Source organism: Lipotes vexillifer, unplaced genomic scaffold (assembly GCF_000442215.2).
Source record: "Lipotes vexillifer unplaced genomic scaffold, Lipotes_vexillifer_v1.1 scaffold269, whole genome shotgun sequence".
In the NCBI taxonomy this organism is placed as follows: domain Eukaryota; kingdom Metazoa; phylum Chordata; class Mammalia; order Artiodactyla; family Lipotidae; genus Lipotes; species Lipotes vexillifer.
In genome coordinates this window covers 883,952-904,000 of record NW_006799885.1, presented here as the reverse complement: position 1 = coordinate 904,000, position 20,049 = coordinate 883,952, and positions in this window count along the sequence as shown.

The following is a 20,049-nucleotide window of genomic DNA, read 5'->3' as shown; positions in this document are numbered from 1 at the left end:
TGTTAAATTAACAAACAAGGAGGTCATTGGACTGAGGTGGTTCTAATGCCTTGGTGGCCTATGTAAATAAGCTAAAACCTAAACGTGTAATTGCCTCAAGGTTAAGAAATCAAAATTAAAGACAATCAATCACAAACAGCCAACTATGGTTTCCCAAATAAGACAACTGCTTAAGCTATAGCTAATCAAATAATTTCCTTGCTTTTATAAAAGTCTTGCCCTTACCTCCTATCAGTGTAGGTCCTAACCATTTCCAGTTTGGCACTACTGCCTGATTCACATTGGGTTTTAACCTTTTTAAAATGTCTGTTTATCTTTTAACACCTTCTCTGGTGATCACCAGGTCTCTTTTTTCCAGAAATTTCCTGGTTTAGCTAGAAACAGTCATTTAAAAGGGTGGTGCTAGTCAGGAACAGGAAAATAGATCAATGGTACAGAAAAGGGCATTCAGAAATAGCCAAAATTATATATATAAATTTAGTTTATGATGAAGGTGATATTTCAAAACAATTGGGAAAGGATGGCATATATGATAAACATTCTGAAACCACTGGTTATCTGTAAAGGAACAAAATCTAGACTGTGTTCCCTATCTCACATCATCTAATCAGATAGAATTAGAAATAAACCAGGATCAAACAGAGAGGACTGTGTTTCTAACCTTGGGTTGGGGAATGCCTTCCTTATTCAAAAATCAAAGTCAGGTGCAGAATGAACAATGACTACAACATATGTGACTACATTAAAAATATTAATATGGTGAAAAGTTAACTAAACGAAGTTAAAATACCAATGACAGAGCAGGAGAATTTAAAATGACAAAAGAATTAATTATCATAAAACACAAATACTTTATTTTAAAAAGATTAATAAAGAAGAGAAGAGGAAGAAGAAAGAGAAAAGGAGAAGAAAAAGAGAGAGATAACTTAATGGGAAAAGGACAGAGCATAGCCTTTGAATTTAAGTTGTTATTAGCTTAAAATAGACTGATATAAATGTAAGAGGTTTTATGGAAGCCTCATGGTTGCCACAAAGCAAAAGCCTATAGTAGATACACAAAGAGAAAGAGAAAGAAATCTAAGCATACTACTACAGAAGACCACCAAATCACAAAGGAAGAGAACAAGAGAAGAAGGAATAAAGGAATTACAAAACCTGCAGAAAACAATTTTAAAAGTGGTAATAAGTCCAAGTCCATACCTATCAATACTTACTTTAACTGTAAATGGGCTAAATTGCCCAATCAAAAGACATTGAGTGGCTGAATGGATATATATATATATGTGTGTGTGTGTATATATATATATATATATATAGAGAGAGAGAGAGAGAGAGAGAGAGACATAATGCCTGCAAGAGATTCTCTTCAGCTTTAAGGACAAATGGGACTGAAAGTAAAGGGATGGAAAAAGATATTCCATGTAAATGGGAATCAAAAGAAAGCTGGAGTAACTATATTTATATCAGTCAAAATAAACTTTAAGTTGAAAGACTGTAATAAGAGACAAGGACATTAATATAATGATAAAGAGCTCAATCCAACAAGAGGATATAACATTGGTAAATATTTATGCACCCAACATAGGAGCATCTAAATATACAAAGCAAACATTATCAGACCTAAAGGGAAAAATAGACAGCATACAATAATAGTAGGGGACTTTAATGCCTCACTTTCATCAAAGACAGATCATCCTGACAGAAAATCAACAAGGACACATTGGCCTTAAATGACACGTTAGATCAAATGGACTTAACAGACATATCTAGAACATTTAATCCAAAAACAACAGAATATATGTTCTTCTCAAGCACACACAGAATATAATAGGTCATAAAACAAGTCTTAATAAATTAGAAATTAATCACAAGAAGAAAAGTGAAAAAAATCACAAACATATGGAGATTAAAGAACATGTTACTGGGTCATAAACAACATGACCAATGGGTCAAAGAAAAAAAAGAAAAAGAAAAAGAAGAAAAAAGGGAGACTAAGGAGACAATAGAAAAGATGAATAAACTAAGATCTATTTTTTAAGGTAAAATATACAAAGCTTTATCTAGACTCAGCAACAAAAAGGAGAGAGGGCTGAAATAAAATCAGAAATGAAAAATAGATATTAAAACTGATACCACAGGAATACAAAAGAGTATAAGAAAATACTATGAACAATTATATGGCAACAAATTGAGCAACATAGAAGAAATGGATAAATTGCTATAGACCTACAACCTACCAAGACAAAATCATGAAGAAATAGAAAATATGAACAGACTGATTACTAGTAAGGAGATTGACACAGTAATCAAAAAGCTCACAACAAACAAAATTCCAGAACTGGATGGCTTCACTGGTGAAATCTACCAAACATTTGAAGAAGGATTAATATTAATCCTTCTCAAACTCTTCCAAAAACAGAAGAGGAAGGAACATGGCTAAACTCTTTTTTACAAGGCCACAATTACCCTGATATCAAAATCAGACAAGGATGTCACATAAGAGAAAGTTACAGGCCAACATTCCTGATGAAAAACAATGTATTAAATCCTCAACAAAATATTAGCCAACCAAATCCAACAATACATTAAAAGGATCATATACCATGGTCAAGTGGGATTTATTCCAGGGATGCAAGGATGGTTCAACATCTGCCAGTCTATCAATATAATACACCACATTAACAAAGTGAAGTATAAAAATCATGAGATCATCTCAACAAATGCAGAAAATGCATTTGACAAAATTCAACATCCATTCATGATAAAAACTCTCAACAAAGTGAGTATAGAGAGAACATACCTCAATATATCAAAGGCCATATATAAAAAACCCACAGCTAGCATCATACTCAGTGGTGAAAAGCTGAAAGATTTTCCCTAAGATCAGGAACAATACAAGGATGCCCACTCTTGCCACTTTGATTCAACATAGTACTGAAAGTTCTACCCAGAGCAATTAGGCAAGAAAAAGAAATAATAGGAAACCAAATCTGAAAGGAAGAAGTAAAAGTGTCTCTATTTGCAGATGACATGGTGTTATATATAGAAAACCCTGAAGACTCCACCAAAAAACTGTTAGAACTAATAAATGAATTTAATAAACTTGCAAGATAAAAAATCTACATACAAAAATCAGTTGCATTTTTATGCACAAACTATCAGAGAGAAATTAAGAAAACAATCCTATTTACAATTGCATCAAAAATAATAAAGTACCTAAGAATAAATTTAACCAAGCTGGTGAAAGACTTGTACACTAAAAACCATAAGACATTGATGAAAGATATTGAATACACAAATAAATGGAAAGATAGTCCATGCTCAGTATGAGAAGAATCAATACTGTTAAAATGTCCATACTACCCAAAGCAATCTACAGATTCAAGGCAATCCCAATCAAAATTCCAATTGGCATTTTTCACAGAAATATAACAAACTCCTAAAATTTGTATGGAAACACAGAAGATCCCAAATAATCAAAGCAATCTTCAGAAAGAAGAACAAAGCTAGAAGCATCACACTTTGGGATTTCAAACTATATTACAAGCCTCTAGCAATCAAAACAATATGGTATTGACATAAAAACAGACACATAGATCAACAGAATTGAGTAGAGAGCCCAGAATAAACACATGCATACATGGTCAATTAACTTATGAAAAAGAGCCAAGAATATACAGTGGGGACAAGAGAGTCACTCCAATAAGTAGTATTGGCAAAACTGGACAGTCACATGCAAAAGAATGAAATTGGACCACTATCTTACACCATACACAAAAATTAACTCAAAATGGATTGAGAAATTGAATGCAAGACGGGAAATCATGAAACTCCTAGAAGAAAACATAAGGGCTAAGCTCCTTGACATTAGTCTAGTGATGATAATTTTGGAATTGACACCAAAAGCAAAGGCAACAAAAAGGGAAATAAACAAATGGCGTCAAACTAAAAAACTTCTATACAGCAAAGGAAATCATCAACAAAATATAAAGAAAACCTACAAATAGGAGAAAATACTTACAAAACACCTATCTGATAAGAACTTGTATTGAGAATATATAAAGAATACTCATAACTCAGTAATAAGACAAAATGCAATTTAAGAAATAGGCAAAAGATTTGAACAGGCATTTTGCCAAAGATACACATATAGCAAATAAGCACATGAAAAGATTCTCAGTACCATTTGTTGTTAGAGAAATGCAAATTAAAACCACAATGAGATATCACCACACACCTACTAAAATGGCTAAAATTAAAGGGTCTGAAAATACCAAATGCTGGAGCAACTAGAATTCTCAAAATTACTAATGGAAACACAAAACCATACAGCTGCTTTGGAAAAGAGTTTAGTAATTTCTTATAAATTTAAATATACACCATATCACCAGCAACCCACTCTTAATTACCTAAGAGAAATGAAAACGCATGTTCACTAAGAACTGTATGTGAATATTTATAGCAATTTTATTCATAATAGCCATAAACGTGAAATTACCCAAATGTTCATCAATAAATAAACAAATTGTAATATATTTATGAAATGAAATACAACTCAGCAACAAAATGAAAGCAACTAAATATAACAAGATGAACATCAAAAGCGTTATGCTAAGTGAAAAAAGCCAAGCACAAAAATTCCATTTATATAACATTCTAAAAAAAGACAAAAGTACAGAACAGAAGTCAGATCAATAGCTGCCAGTACTGGGGGCAGAGAAAAGGAAGTGACTGTTAAAGGGTAAGGGGGAATTTTGGGGTCTATAGGAATGTTCTGTATTTTGATTGTGATGGTGGTTGTACTACTATAAACATTTCTCAAAGGTAACTGAACTCTACACTAGAGGATATATTTTACTGTATAAATTATAACTCAATAAATCTGACTTTTAAAAAAAGCAAAAAACAAAGAGGATATGACTATGGAGTAAATTCGGTCTGACCACAGTTATTTAAATACAGTTCTGTGTATTCATGGTTATGTATATATTTATATGTGTATAGAAAAAGCTCTTAAATATTCTAAATCAAAGTGTGAACAGTGATTATCTCTAGGGAATGGGAAAGGGGGAATAATTTTAATTTTATACATGTATTGGTTTAAAATTTTCCATGTACATGACTATATATTGTGTGTAGGTGTTTTAACAATAAAAAATATTAAAGACAAAAAACATTCTGCCACCATGGTGTAAAAGTGATTCCCTAACCATTTTCATTTCAAATATCTCATCTCACTCTATTTAAAAAGTGAGATTAACAATTAGAAAAATTATTTTCCTTTTATAAGAACAATTCTAGCTCTGAAGTTCTAAATCCAAATAACACACCTTATTTTTTTTTCCTCTGAAACTATTTCTGTAAAAACAGCATTTTCTTATAGCATCTTCCTAAATTAATTTTAAGATACCTTAAAAAGATGTTTGGAAAGTTTTATGGGAATATTTTAAATAAAAATGCCCACATCTTTAAAAACACTTCAGGAAATTAGATGTATCCAACATAAACCTGTCAGGAAGGTCAACAGAACAAAGAATTTACAATCAAATGCTAAACAGCCACACTGCTATCACTTCTGATAGATTTAATCAAAAGGTTTCTTTGGTGGTTTCTCCTTAAATTTCAGTTTGAGTCATTTTTCTTTGTGAAACTGAAAACAAATCTGAAAACAAAATCAAGGTTTTATGATGACAGCTGCAAATCACAATTGCACTAAATGCTATTTCTTATCTATAAATAATGTAGTGAGGACCACTCACTGAGAAGGTATAAGTATTCACAATATTCTCGAATTCCTTTTTTATCAAAATGACAGTACCTAAAATACAACATTCCCTAATGTACACAATTACTTGAGCTTTCAGTTTCTCCTTTAAAAAACTGCTATGATATCATCATGCCTTTTCAGTTTTTCATACTTTCTAATAAGGTTCCCTAAAAGTGGTAAAAAAAAAAAAATGTATATCAAGTTACAGGAAACAAATATCTTTGTTCCCCCACATTTTAGGTAACACTGATAGTATCCTGGTGTAGATATGCACTGATCTAACTTTTAAGGGACACTTTATCTTTATTCTCTCCCCTTACTTCTTCCTTTCTAGGGGCTTTCTTTCCTCTCATAGGATAGTGATAACATATCTGCACAGGAATGATGGTATATATAGAAATGTAGAAGATATATTTGGTTGACTTTCAAGAGCCTCATTTAATGGTGAAATATAGGGAGTACTTAGAAAAAAGAAATGAACATGACTTCCATTAAGGTGAAAAGCATTAAGTGCCTTCTTTCCAAAGTTACTATACCCAGATATTTTTTCAAAGAATGTATTATATTATCATTATTACTAACTGGTATTTATCTCTTCTCCCCACCACGCTCACACACACACACATACCACAGAAATTATAAAATGTGTCCTGGAGAGTAATGTGGCCATGCAATTATTTAGAGATTATTTTTTTTAAAAAAGATGACCCAAATTGACTGAAAATCAAAGAAAGAAAAAGATTCAAATGCTCTACATTTAATTAATACTTCACTAAAAATTGCTTTGCTTTACAAACCTCTTGCTTTTGTTTCTAACTTCTTAAGCTATATCTGAAATAAGCATTTCTTCATAAAATCATACCCATAAACTTCCTGAAATTGCAATTGATTATATTGTTATCTCAAAATTTTTGAGTATATATACAATAACTTTATATTTTATATAATTATATATTATATATGTTTATATAAATATGAATTGTCTCAGTAGTTTAAGAAAACATTTTCATTGTTATTTGGACAATATAATAGAATTAACCAGGATGAATAAATTTGGCATCAGAGAACAATTAGCTTGTCACCACTTTTAATCCCTAAACTTTAAAACATGTTCTGCACCCACTAGTGGTCAAAAAAATGCAAATTAGAACAAAAATGTAATCCTAACATTTTACCTATCATATGATCAAAATTTTAAAAGAATAAAACTCACCAGTGTTCCAATGCTCTGTAAAATAAAGCGGTAAAAACAAAAATGTTTGATCTAAATGCAATTTGACAGCAGATGCCAAAAGCCTTTAAAAAATTTTTGACCCTGCAATTTCATCTCTAAGAATTTATCTCAGGAAATAATCAGACAAGTGAGAAATGTTGAAGGTGCAAAACTGCTTATTGAATTTCCTTTCTCATGCTGGCATAAGAACAAACGAACCAAACAAAGATTCAACCTAACTACCCAATAATAAGTAATTGGTCAAATAACTTATAGTACCTTCATACTAGGTATATTAGCCTTCTGTTGTTGCTTCAACAATTTACTACAAATTTAGCATTTATATTTACATTTATATTACGGAATATGCATAGACGCAATTCCTGAAAGATATACCACAAAATGTTAACAGTTATTTCTAAAAGGTAGAATTTTAGAAAAAAAGTCAAAGAAACAGATAGAACATGGAGTCCGATTTAGCTCTTTCCTGTGACAAATGAGATAACACATTGCCCTCTTCTGAAACTATCCCAATCAATATTTAATGAAGGTTTCTGGACCCAGTTTGGAAAAGAAATGCTCAAGTAAAGCCTGAAAGCTCCTCAGGCATAAGCCACAGTGGCACCGAGAAGGACACCCAGCACCTCCTGAGGTGGGAGAGGTAGCGAGCTCAGGGGCTCAGTGGGAGGAGGACCATCAAGATGGCGGTAAGACATGGAGATCCCCTTCCTCTCCACAAACACATCAAAAATACATCTACATGTGGAATACATCTACATCCTAGAGAGCACCTACTGAACACTGACAGAATACCTCAGACTTCCCAAAAGGCAAGAAACTCCCCACGTACCTGGCCATATGGCTGACAGGTCCTGGTGCTCTGGCCGGGTGTCAGGCCTGAGCCTCTGAGGTGGGAGAGCTGAGTTCCAGATATTGGTCCACCAGAGACTTCCCAGCCCCACATAATATCAATCGGCGAGAGCTCTCCAAGAGATGTCCTTCTCAATGCTAAGATCCAGCTCCAGTCAATGACCAGCAAGCTCCAGTGCTAGACTCCCCATACCAAACAACTAGCAAGACAGACACACAACCCCACCTATTAGCAGAGAGGATGCCTAAAATCATAATAAGTTCACAGACCCCAAAACACACCATCAGATGTGGTCCTGCCCACAAGGAAGACAAGATCCAGCCTTATCCACCAGAACACAGGCACAAGTCCCCTCCACCAGGAAGCCTACACAACCAACTGAACCAACCTTACCCACTGGGGACAGACACCAAAAAAATGGGAACTACGAACCTGCAGCTTGCAAAAAGGAGATCCCAAACACAGTAAGTTAAGTAAAATGAAAAGACAGAGAAATACACAGCAGATGAAGGATCAAGGTAAAAACCCACCAGACCAAACAAATGAAGAGGAAATAGTCTACCTGAAAAAGAATTCAGAGTAATGATAGTAAAGATGATCCAAAATCTTGGAAACAGAATGGAGAAAATAAAAAAAAAATTTAACAAGGACCTAGAAGAACTAAAGAGCAAACAAACAATGATGAACAACACAATAAATGAAAATAAAAATTCTCTAGAAGGAATTAATAGCAGAATAACAGGCAGAAGAACAGATAAGTGACCTGGAAGATAAAACAGTGGAAATAAATACTTCACAGCACAATAACGAAAAAAGAATGAAAAGAATTGACAGTCTCAGAGACCTCTGGGACAACATTAAACACACCAACATTCAAACTATAGGGATCCCAGGGCTTCCCTAGTGGTGCAGTGGTTGAGGGTCTGCCTGCTGATGCAGGGGACACGGGTTAGTGCCCCGGTCTGGGAGGATCCCACATGCTGTGGAGCAGCTGAGCCCATGAGCCATGGCTGCTGAGCCTGTGCGTCCGGACCCTGTGCTCTGCAATGGGAGAGGCCACGGCAGTGGGAGGCCCGCGTACCGCAAAAAAAAAAAAAAAATTATAGGAATCCCAGAAGAAGAGAAAAAGAAAGGGACTGAAAACATATTTGAAGACATCATAATAGAAAACTTCCCTAAAGGGGGAAAGGAAAAAGTCAATCAAGTCCAGAAAGCACAGAGAGTCCCATACAGGATAAATCCAAGGAGAAACACACCAAGACATATATTAATCAAACTATCAAAAATTAAATACAAATAAAAAATATTAAAAGCAGCAAGAGAAAAGCAACAAATAACATACAATGGAATCCCCATAAAGTTAACAGCTGATCTTTCAGCAGAAACTCTGCAAGCCAGAAGGGGGTAGCAGGACATATTTAAAGTGATGAAAGGGAAAAAACTACAACCAAGATTACCCTACCCAGAAAGGATCTCATTCAGATTCGACAGAGAAATTAAAAGCTTTACAGACAAGCAAAAGCTAAGAGAATTCAGCACCACCAAACCAACTTTACAACAAATGCTAAAGGAACTTCTTTAGACAGGAAACACAAGAGAAGGAAAAGACCTACAATAACAAAGCCAAAACAGTTAAGAAAATGGTAATAGGAATATACATATTGATAATTACCTTAACCGTAAATGGATTAAATGCTCCAATCAAAAGACACAGACTGGCTGATTGGATACAAAAACAAGACCTGTATATAAGCTGTCTACAAGAGACCCTCTACACACCTAGGGACACATACAGACTTGAAAGTGAGGGGATGGAAAAAGATATTCCACGCAAATGGAAATCAAAAGGAAGCTAGAGTAGCAATTCTCATAACAGACAAAATAGATGTTAAAATAAAGACTATTTGAAGAGACAAACAAGGACACTTGAAATAAAGACTATTTGAAGAGACAAACAAGGACACTACATAATGATCAAGGGATCAATCCAAGAAGAAGATAAAACAATTGTAAATATTTATGCACCCAACATAGGAGAAACTCAATACAGAAGGCAACAGCCATAAAAGGGGAAATTGACAGGAACACAATAATAATGGGGATTTTAACACCCCACTTTCACCAATGGACAGATCATTCAAAATGAAAATAAATAAGGAAACACAAGCTTTAAATGATACATCACACAAGATGGACTTAATTGATATTTATAGGACATTCCATCCAAAAACAACAGAATACACTTTCTTCTCAAGTGCTCATGGAACATTCTCCAGGGTAGATCATATCTTGGGTCACAAATCAAGCCTTGGTAAATTTAAGAAAATTGAAATCGTAGTACAATGCTGCAAGACTAGATATCAATTATAAGGAAAAAAATGTAAAAAATACAAACACATGCAGGCTAAACAATACACTATTAAATAACCAAGAGATCACTGAAGAAATCAAAGATGAAATCAAAAAATACCTAGACACAGATGACAATGAAAACATAATGACCCAAAACCTATGGGATGCAACAAAAGCAGTTCTAAGAGGGAAGTTTATAGCAATACAATCCTACCTCAAGAAACAAGAAACATCTCAAATAAACAACCTAACCTTACACCTAAAGCAATTAGAGAAAGAAGAACAAAAAACCCCAAAGTTAGCAAAAGGAAAGAAAGCATAAAGATCAGATCAGAAGTAAATGAAAAAGAAATGAAGGAAATGATAGCAAAGATCAATAAAACGAAAAGCTGGTTCTTTCAGAAGATAAACAAAATTGATAAAGCATTAGCCAGACTCATCAAGAAAAGAAGGGAGAAGACTCAATAGAATTAGAAATGAAAAAGAAGTAACAACAGACACTGCAGAAATACACAGGATCATGACAGACTACTACAAGCACCTATATGTCAATAAAATGGACAACCTAGAAGAAATGGACAAATTCTTAGAAAAGCACAACCTTCGAAGACTGAACCAGGAAGAAAAAGAAAATATGAACAGACCAATCACAAGCACTGAAATTGAAACTGTGATTAAAAATCTTCCAACAAACAGAAGCCCAGGACCAGATGCCTTCACAGACAAATTCTATCAAACATTTAGAGAAGAGCTAACACCCATCCTTCTCAAACTCTTCCAAAAAATTGCAGAGGAAGGAACACTCCCAAACTCATTCTATGAGGCCACCCTCACCCTGATACCAAAACCAGACAAAGATGTCACAGAAATAGAAAACGACAGGCCAATATCACTGATGAACATAGGTGCAAAAATCTTCCACAAAATACTAGCAAACAGAATCCAACAGCACATTAAAAGGATCATACACTATGATCAAATAGGGTGTATCCCAGGAATGCAAGGATTCTTCAATATATGCAAATCATTCAATGTGAAACACCATATTAAACTGAAGGAGAAAAACCATGTGATCATCACAATAGATGCAGAAAAAGCTTTCAACAAAATTCAACATCCATTTATGATAAAAACCCTCTGGAAAGTAGGCATAGAGGGAACTTACCTCAACAAAATAAAGGCCATATATGACAAACCCACAGCCAACATCATTCTCAATGGTGGAAAACTGAAAACTCTTAAACTAAGATCAGGAACAAGACAAGGTTGCCCGTCTCACCACTATTATTCTACACAGTTTTGGTAGTTTTAACCACAGCATTCAGAGAAGAAAAAAAATAAAAGGAATGCAAATCAGAAAAGAAGTAAAACTGTCACTGTTTGCAGATGACATGATATTATATGTATAGAATCCTAAAGATGCTACCAAAAAATTAATAGAGTTAATCTATGAATTTGGTGAAATAGCAGGATACACAATTAATGCACAGAAATCTCATTCATTCCTATTCACTAATGATGCATAATCTGAAAGAGATATTAAGAAAACACTCCCATTTACCACTGCAATAAAAAGAATAAAATACCTAGGAATAAACCTACCTAAGGAGACAAATGACTTGTATTCAGAAAACTATAAGATACTGATGAAAGAAATTAAAGATGATACAAACAGATGGAGAGATATACCATGTTCTTGGATTGGAAGAATCAACATTGTGAAAATGATTATACTACCCAAAGCAAACTACAGATTCAGTGCAATCCCTATCAAACTACCAATGGCATTTTCCACAGAACTAGAACAAGAAATTTCACAATTTGTATGGAAGCACAAAAGACCCCGAATAGCCAAAGCAATCTTGAGAAAGAAAAACAGAGCTGGAGGAATCAGGCTCCCTGACTTCAGTCTATACTACAAAGCTACAGTAATCAAGACCATATGGTACTGGCACAAAAACAGAAATATAGATCAATGGGACAGGATAGAAAGCCCAGAGATAAACCCACATACCTATGGTCACCTTATCTTTGATAAAGGAGGCAGGAATGTACAGTGGAGAAAGGACAGCCTCTTCACTAAGTGGTGCTGGGAAAACTGGACAGGTACATGTAAAAGTATGAAACTAGAACTCTCCCTAACACCATACACAAAAATAAGCTCAAAATGGATTAAAGACCTTCATGTAAGGCCAGATACTATAAAACTTTTAGAGGAAAATATAGGCAGAACACTCTATGACATAAATTACAACAAGATCCTTTTTGACCCACCTCCTAGAGAAATGGAAATAAAAACAAATATCAATAAATGGGACATATTGAAAAAACATCTTTTGCACAGCAAAAAGAAACATAAACAAGACGAAAAGACAACCCTCAGAATGGGAGAAAATATTTGCAGATGAAGCAACTGACAAAGCATTAATCTCCAAAATATACAAGCTGTTCATGCAGCTCAATATCAAAAAACAAACAACCCAATCCAAAAATGGCAGAAGACCTAAATAGACATTTCTCCAAAGAAGATATGCAGATTGCCAACAAACACATGAAAGAATGCTCAACATCACTAATCATTAGAGAAATGCAAATCAAAACTACAATGAGGTATCACCTCACACTGGTCAGAATGGTCTTCACCAAAAAAATCTACAAACAATATATGCTGGAGAAGGTGTGGAGAAAAGGGAACCCTCTTGTCCTCCTGGTGGGAACGTAAATTGATACAGCTACTGTGGAGAAAAGTATAGAGGTTCCTTAAAAAACTAAAAATAGAACTTCCATATGACCCAGCATTTCCACTATTGGGCATATACCCTGAGAAAACCTTAATTTAAAAAGAGACATGTACCACAATATTCATTGCAGCACCATTTACAATAGCCAGGACATGGAAGAAACATAAGTATCCATCAACAGGTGATGAATAAAGAAGATTTGGCACATATATACAAAGGAATATTAACCATAAGAAGAAACGAAATTGAGTTATTTGTAGTGAGGTGGATGGACCTAGACTCTGTCATACAGAGTGAAGCAAGTCAGAAAGAGAAAAAAAATACCATATGCTAACACACATACGTGGAATTAAAAAAAAATTGTTCTGAGGAACCTATGGGCAGGACAGGAATAAAGATGTAGATGAAGAGAATGGACTTGAGTACACAGGGAGGGCGAAGGGTAAGCTGGGACGAAGTGAGAGAGTGGCATGGACATATATACACTACCAAATATAAAATAGTTAGTGGGAAACAGCCACACAGCACAGGGAGATCAGCTCTCTGCTTTGTGACCACCTGGAGGGGTGGGATAGGGAGGGTGGGAGGGAGACTCAAGCTGGAGAGGATATGGGAATATATGTATACATATAGCTGATTCACTTTGTTGTACAGCAGAAGCTAACACACCATTGTAAAGCAATTATACTCTAATAAAGATGTTAAAAAAATTACTATTAAAAAATAATGATAATAAAGAAATATAAAATAAAAGGTAGAATTTTAGGTAATGTAAATTTATTTTTTAAATTTTCTGTATTTAAATCCATGAACATGTACTTTTGGCATATTAATACATAAATAAATACAAAACAAAATAATTTCTGGACTTTTTCTGCTGTGACCTTGGGGGGAAAAAATTCCCTCATTTTTGAACCTCTGTTTCTTAATCAGTAAATAAGCTATATGATATTTTTCTCACCCTATCCAATTCTAAGTGTTTCTGATTTTTAATCAGCCACTCAACTCTGTACTCAGGTTCAATCTAGGTTTAAAGAAAAAAGGAAAGAAGGAGGAGAATTTTCAGGAAGGAGGGAGGCCATCGGTGTTACAAGAAATTGTCTTCATTTTGTCAGTTTCACACATTGTAGAAAACTATAATTGCTTTTTAAGGTGACAATTCATTCAAGACTGAGGTTCCCAATGCAGTTATTTATTCACCTCTGCTAATTGTCCAGATGCTGTAGTTTATTCTAGCTTTTAAACTACATGTCCTGAACTGTCATTATTGAAGCAACAAGCACTGAGGATACTGTAAATTACAGTAGACAAGACAGAGAAGCTACATCCATGAAGCCAATATTCAAGATGGAGAACACAATCGATGTCTTATCAAGTGAGTACATAAACAAGACAGATTGTTATAAAAATTTGAAGGATATAAATGAGATGTGCTAGATAATAATGTAGAAGGGCCAGATGGGAAGGACTCTCTGAGGAAGAAGCATTTGAACTGAAACCTACAAGATCACTTGACATCCATTTGGATGACTATAACAAAAAAAGGTAGACAGTAACATGTTGAGAAGAATGTAGAGAAATTGTAACCCTCACACATTACTAATAAGAATATCAAATGATGCAGCTGCTTTAGAAAACAGTTTGGCAGTGCCTCAAAAAATTAAACATAGAGTTAACTTATGACTCAGCAATTCCACTCCTAGGTATCTTCCCAAAAGTAGTGGAAACATACGTTCAAACAGAAATGTGTACATAAATGTTCACAGCAGTATTAAACATAACAGCCAAAAAGTAAAACAACCCAAATATCCATAAACTGATAGATGGATAAATAAAATGTGGTCTATCATAAAATGGAATGTATAATGGTTGCACACCTTTGTGAATATGCTATAATCACTCAACTGTACAATTTTTAAAAGGGTAAGTTTTATGATATGTGAATTGTATCTCAATAAAGCTATTATTTTTGAAGCAACAATAAAAATAATATGGGATAATGATAGCACCTATCTCATGGGTTTTATCAAATTTAAAATGAGTTAATGTGTGCAAAGTGCTTAAAGGAAAATATTTGACCCGCTGTAAGTGCTACTACATAAGTGATAAATAAAATTTCCTGTCAAGGTAAAAGTTTATGGTTTGGTATACATTCCCACCACTTCCAGACACATAGTATTAATGGAGTAAATATAAAAATAATTTGCAGTATATACAACCAATAAAATGTAAGTATTTAGGATGTGATAAATCATACAAAATCAATAAGAAAAAAAAAACACAACAGAAAAATGAACAGAGTCTAAAAACAATTTATAGGCAAAGAACTCCAAATAGTCCATAAAAATATGAAAACATAATCAACTTCACAGTTAACCAGGAAAATTCATAGTAAAATAAGAAGATACATTTTATACTCACCCACTTTGGTAAAAAATACAAAGTTCTAATAACCTCAAGTGTTGATGAGGATATGGAGAAATAAACATTCTAGAGAACAATTGGACACTATCTAGTAAATTTGACACTATAGTAGATAATGAAGTTGAAGATACTTAGAATGTATGAACCAGAAATTCCATTTCTAAGCACATACCTTACAGAAGTAAGGAGACAGACTGAGAATTTTTATTATATCCTTGTTTATGGTAATGAAAATTGAAAAATAACTATGAAAATGAGAATGGATGCACTGTGGTATTCCTACAATGGAAAACATATACAGTAGTTGATGAATGAACTAGAGCTGCATGTATTAGCATGGACAAATCTCCAAAAACATAATTTATACAAAAAGAAATGTTTCAGAATGATTTGTACATTATATGTATATATATAAAATGATGGGTATAGTTTTAAAATTTTTTAACATGTGAAACATGTACATTTTACATATGCATATACATGTATGTAGCTAAAAAACAAAAATAGCATGAAAATAATTAACAACCAATTCACGTTAGTGATTACCTCTATGGAGAGAAGGAGGAAAATGGGATCATGGAGGGATACACATGAGGCAGCAATTATATCTGTAATTTTGTATTTCTTTAAAAATTCCTAACTGAAGTAAATACAGAATAAGATAAAGATTTGCTAAAGGTGACTGGTAGGAACATAGGTATACATTATATTTTCCAAATTTACCTGTATAATGTTAAAAAAGAAATAACGGGCCCAAGGTGGAGTTATTCCACAGACAGCAAACCAAGACTTAATTGTATTTTCAATGTCTCCTAGGAACGTGGTGTTTAAACAGACAATCTGAAATTTCCTGATCTGTACTAGTGAAGTAATCTGTATAATAAGACCCCTGCCGTTCCTTCTCCCCAAAAAGAAGGTGACCTGACCTGAAATAATTCTGTCTTTTCTTTTGTTAATCATTTCCTTGCCCCACCCTTCTGCTTATAAAAACCTTCCATTTCGTACAACTCCTCGAGCTGCCCTTCTAAGAACTAGATGGGATGCTGCTCAATTCATGAATTGTTGAAAAAAGCCAATTAGATTTTCAAATTTACTCAGTTGAATTTTGCTTTTTACAAGATTTCGTGGCAGTGATGTGATCAGCATTTGAGGACAATGAGAAACACAAGTGTGGCACCCTGAGAACGCTTTTTGAGTTCTCTTATCTTTCTCGCCATTTCCAAGGGGCCGTTGTTGAGTTCCTCTTGTTTTGAGCTCTGCTCTTCTTGCAGTCAAGCTCCCAATCTAATTTTCCTTTACTGAACAGGTCAACTTGAACTGGTAGATGATTCTGCCTGAAGCCCAGTTGAGCTGGCAAACCATACTGCCTAGACTCAAGCCCCTAGCCTTTCAGACTGAAATTCCCAGGTTTTTGAGTGGATAACCCTGGCCAGCCCTTGATTTTGCTCCCAGATTCCACCTTGGGAACTGCTGATGGTTTAATCCACAATTCCCTATTTCTTTGGACTCCATCCCCAGATTCCACTCTTGGAACTTGGGGGCAGCCGCATTTCTGCATTTTGTTTCAAATCAGTCCACCGTTCCCAGTCCTTGGGGTTTATTGGTTCAATCCTTTTCCATGTCCAAGGTTCCACAGGCATTGGTAGTGGTACACATAGGGCCTTCTTTTGGCCAGCATGCAGTAACATCTCTTGGTTCCTTCCAGTATATTCACATGTTCATTTGTCTTGTTTCATGTAGATAAAGGCTAATTGATAGTGGGATCCTTTATATTCAAAGAGTTGGGCACTACACCTTCTGGCACACCTGCTTATTTTATGTCTGGAACTGTGGTGCTGAAAGCTGTGGATATCTACAAAAAAGGCAAAATTTTACTCCAATTAGACAAGATCACTCATTTAAGAAATGCACTTGAGGGCTTCACTGGTGTCGCAGTAGTTGAGAGTCCACCTGCCGATGCAGCGGACATGGGTTCGTGCCCTGGTCCGGGAAGATCCCATATGCTGCGGAGCGGCTGGGCCTGTGAGCCATGGCCGCTGAGCCTGCGCATCCGGAGCCTGTGCTCCGCAACGGGAGAGGCCACAACAGTGACAGGCCTGCGTACCGCCAAAAAAGAAAAAGAAAAAGAAAAAGAAATGCACTTGAGAGCAAGGGATCTTAAGGTGAACAAATAGAATGGGATGCCTATTTTAACTGGTACACACTTACAAAAGCCTTCAGGGTTCCAAAATGTCTTCATTGAAAGATTCGTTACAAAAGGCTAATGAAAAATTAAAGATGCAAAAGGCATCTAAAACAACTCCTAGGTCTCCCCCATTACATCCTCCTAAGGTTTTATCATCAAAACACTGGCCCAGAAATCGAGATTGTCCTCAAAGGCCCTATGCAAATTCTTCAGTGCCCTCAGATGGACCCCTCCCAAAGTTGATGGGACTCTGAAGGTTGTTCTGGTAAAACTGCTTTGTTATTCCCTTAAACAGGGAAAGAAAACTAAAATTAAAATTAATGAGCTTATTTAAAACTGCCAGAAATATTTATTGTTTGTCCCAGCTGAAACCTGACAAGATATTTGAAAGGATTTAATAACTTTATGATCAGAAATTGGGCCAAATTGGAAGCTGATAACCAGAGCCTGATAGAAAATTTTTTCAAGCCCTCTCTTCTAAGCTAAAATAAAACTATGTGCCCAGAGGGAAAGAAGTAAATTAGAGAAAATGTAGTTGGAAGGGTGAGTCAACCTCTTTATCATTCAGGCTGCAATCCAGTTCTTTGGGGAATTGGAACCAATTGTCTTTGTCTTGCAAATTTCTGCTGCAGGGCCAAAGGTGTGGCTCTAAAAGTTCAAAGGTCATCTGCATTTTTCTTTTTTTAACCAATTCCCCAAACCTTGCCTATGCCTCTCAAAATGCTAAAAAAATATCAGAATATCTTTAATATTTTTCCAGATTTAATGAAATCTTTTCTCTGAAGCTATCGATGATTTGGTAAGATATATCTTTGGGAACAAAGATGAAACATTTACTTTTTTCTCCCTATCTGGTCCCTCCAGAATTCAGAAACTCTCAGTGAGTATTCTTATTACCAACAAATCCGTCTTAAAAAGAACTTATATGACCAATCGCTATTCTAGCTGCACTTATATAAATAATCAGGCCAAGTTTAATACAAATAAATTAGTTTTACTGTGATTATCTTTGGAAAAAAATGGGGTTAATTGTAGAGAGAAAAATTACAATTGCACCTTTGTATATATAAGATTCTAGTCCTATTAATTGTCTTCAAGGTTCTGTTACATACCTGTAAACTGGACTGGATCCTAAATTCTTCTGGTTTCCTCAAATATTTGGCTATGCTTCACCAAACTAATGTTCCCACCCTTCTGATTTGGAATCACTAAGAACAAAGATAGCGCCTGAGCCCTGTCAGAAGGGATCTTACCAAGTACTCCTGAACACTGACGCTGCTGAAAAACTAGAAAGCATTAAGCCTTTTATATACATCTTACAGCTAAAGAAGGCTCTACCTAATATCTGATACAGACACTGAATCAAATTGATGGGGAAAGGAAATAGCTGACAGGTAGTCTACAAGGTAAGACTGCCTCCACCCAAGATAATGGATCAAAACTTTATACTTTAACTAAACAGGAAACGCTTTGTTGCAGTCCGGGAGCCACACGCCTGGAGTCGAGTTCCCCGGTAAATGCGACCTGTGTCCCAACCAAGGACACCCGAGAATCACCAACACCAAGTAGAAAGATTAGCAAAGGATTTATACAAGTACAGAAGCTTACACAAACTGTCCGGACAGGGTCCCACTCGGAGAGAAGTGAGTGAGACCCCGACTAACAGTCGGGCGAGGCTTTTATACACTTCACAGGGCGGGAAGTCCCCAAGGCGGGAGGGAGCTGTTTAATTTTGAATCAGCCAATCAGGAACCCGGTTCTTCCCCCGCCCCAAGCAAGCAAGCAAGTTTCTTACAGAAGCCAAAATGTGCTGTTAGCCCTGAAGCTGTTCTTCCATTTCTTTCGTCACAGCTTTCTCCTTCTTTTCCTTTTCTTTACTCCAGCATTTGCCTGGAAAGCTAACACCTTCATCTGTATCTCCCAGACCATTGCTAAGGGGTGGGGGGGGGGGTAACCTTTCAGATTACTGGATTTATTATCAAAGATTCTGATCTATCCGTAATTATCTAGATCATAATTGTCCCCACTCACTAAGAGATCTCACCAGCAACTCCCATCTTTGCAAGGGATTTAGGATGACTCTTTATTTCAGGCTGTGAGATTCTCTTCCCACACGCACTAGTAACCTGACTATCTCCTGGACTGAACAGGTAAACACAGAAATACCTGTGACTAAATACATTCCTTGGTTAGGAGTAAATACAAATAAGAATATACTAAGAAACCTCTTCTTACTCTTGACAATATTACAGATTCCATTGCTAAGGCATTGGCTTGCCAGAATAGATCATTAGCCTCTCTGGCCAAAGTTGTTCTTGATAAAAGATGGCCCTTGATTATCTTTTACCAAACAAAGAGGTGTCTATTCTGTGACCAACACCACCTGCTATACCAGGATTGACACTTTTGGGGAAGTTGAAACACAGTTATGTAAGATCACTTGATCAAGCCACTTGGCTTAAAAGGGTGACTCCTTCAATGAGGGTCTTTCTATGA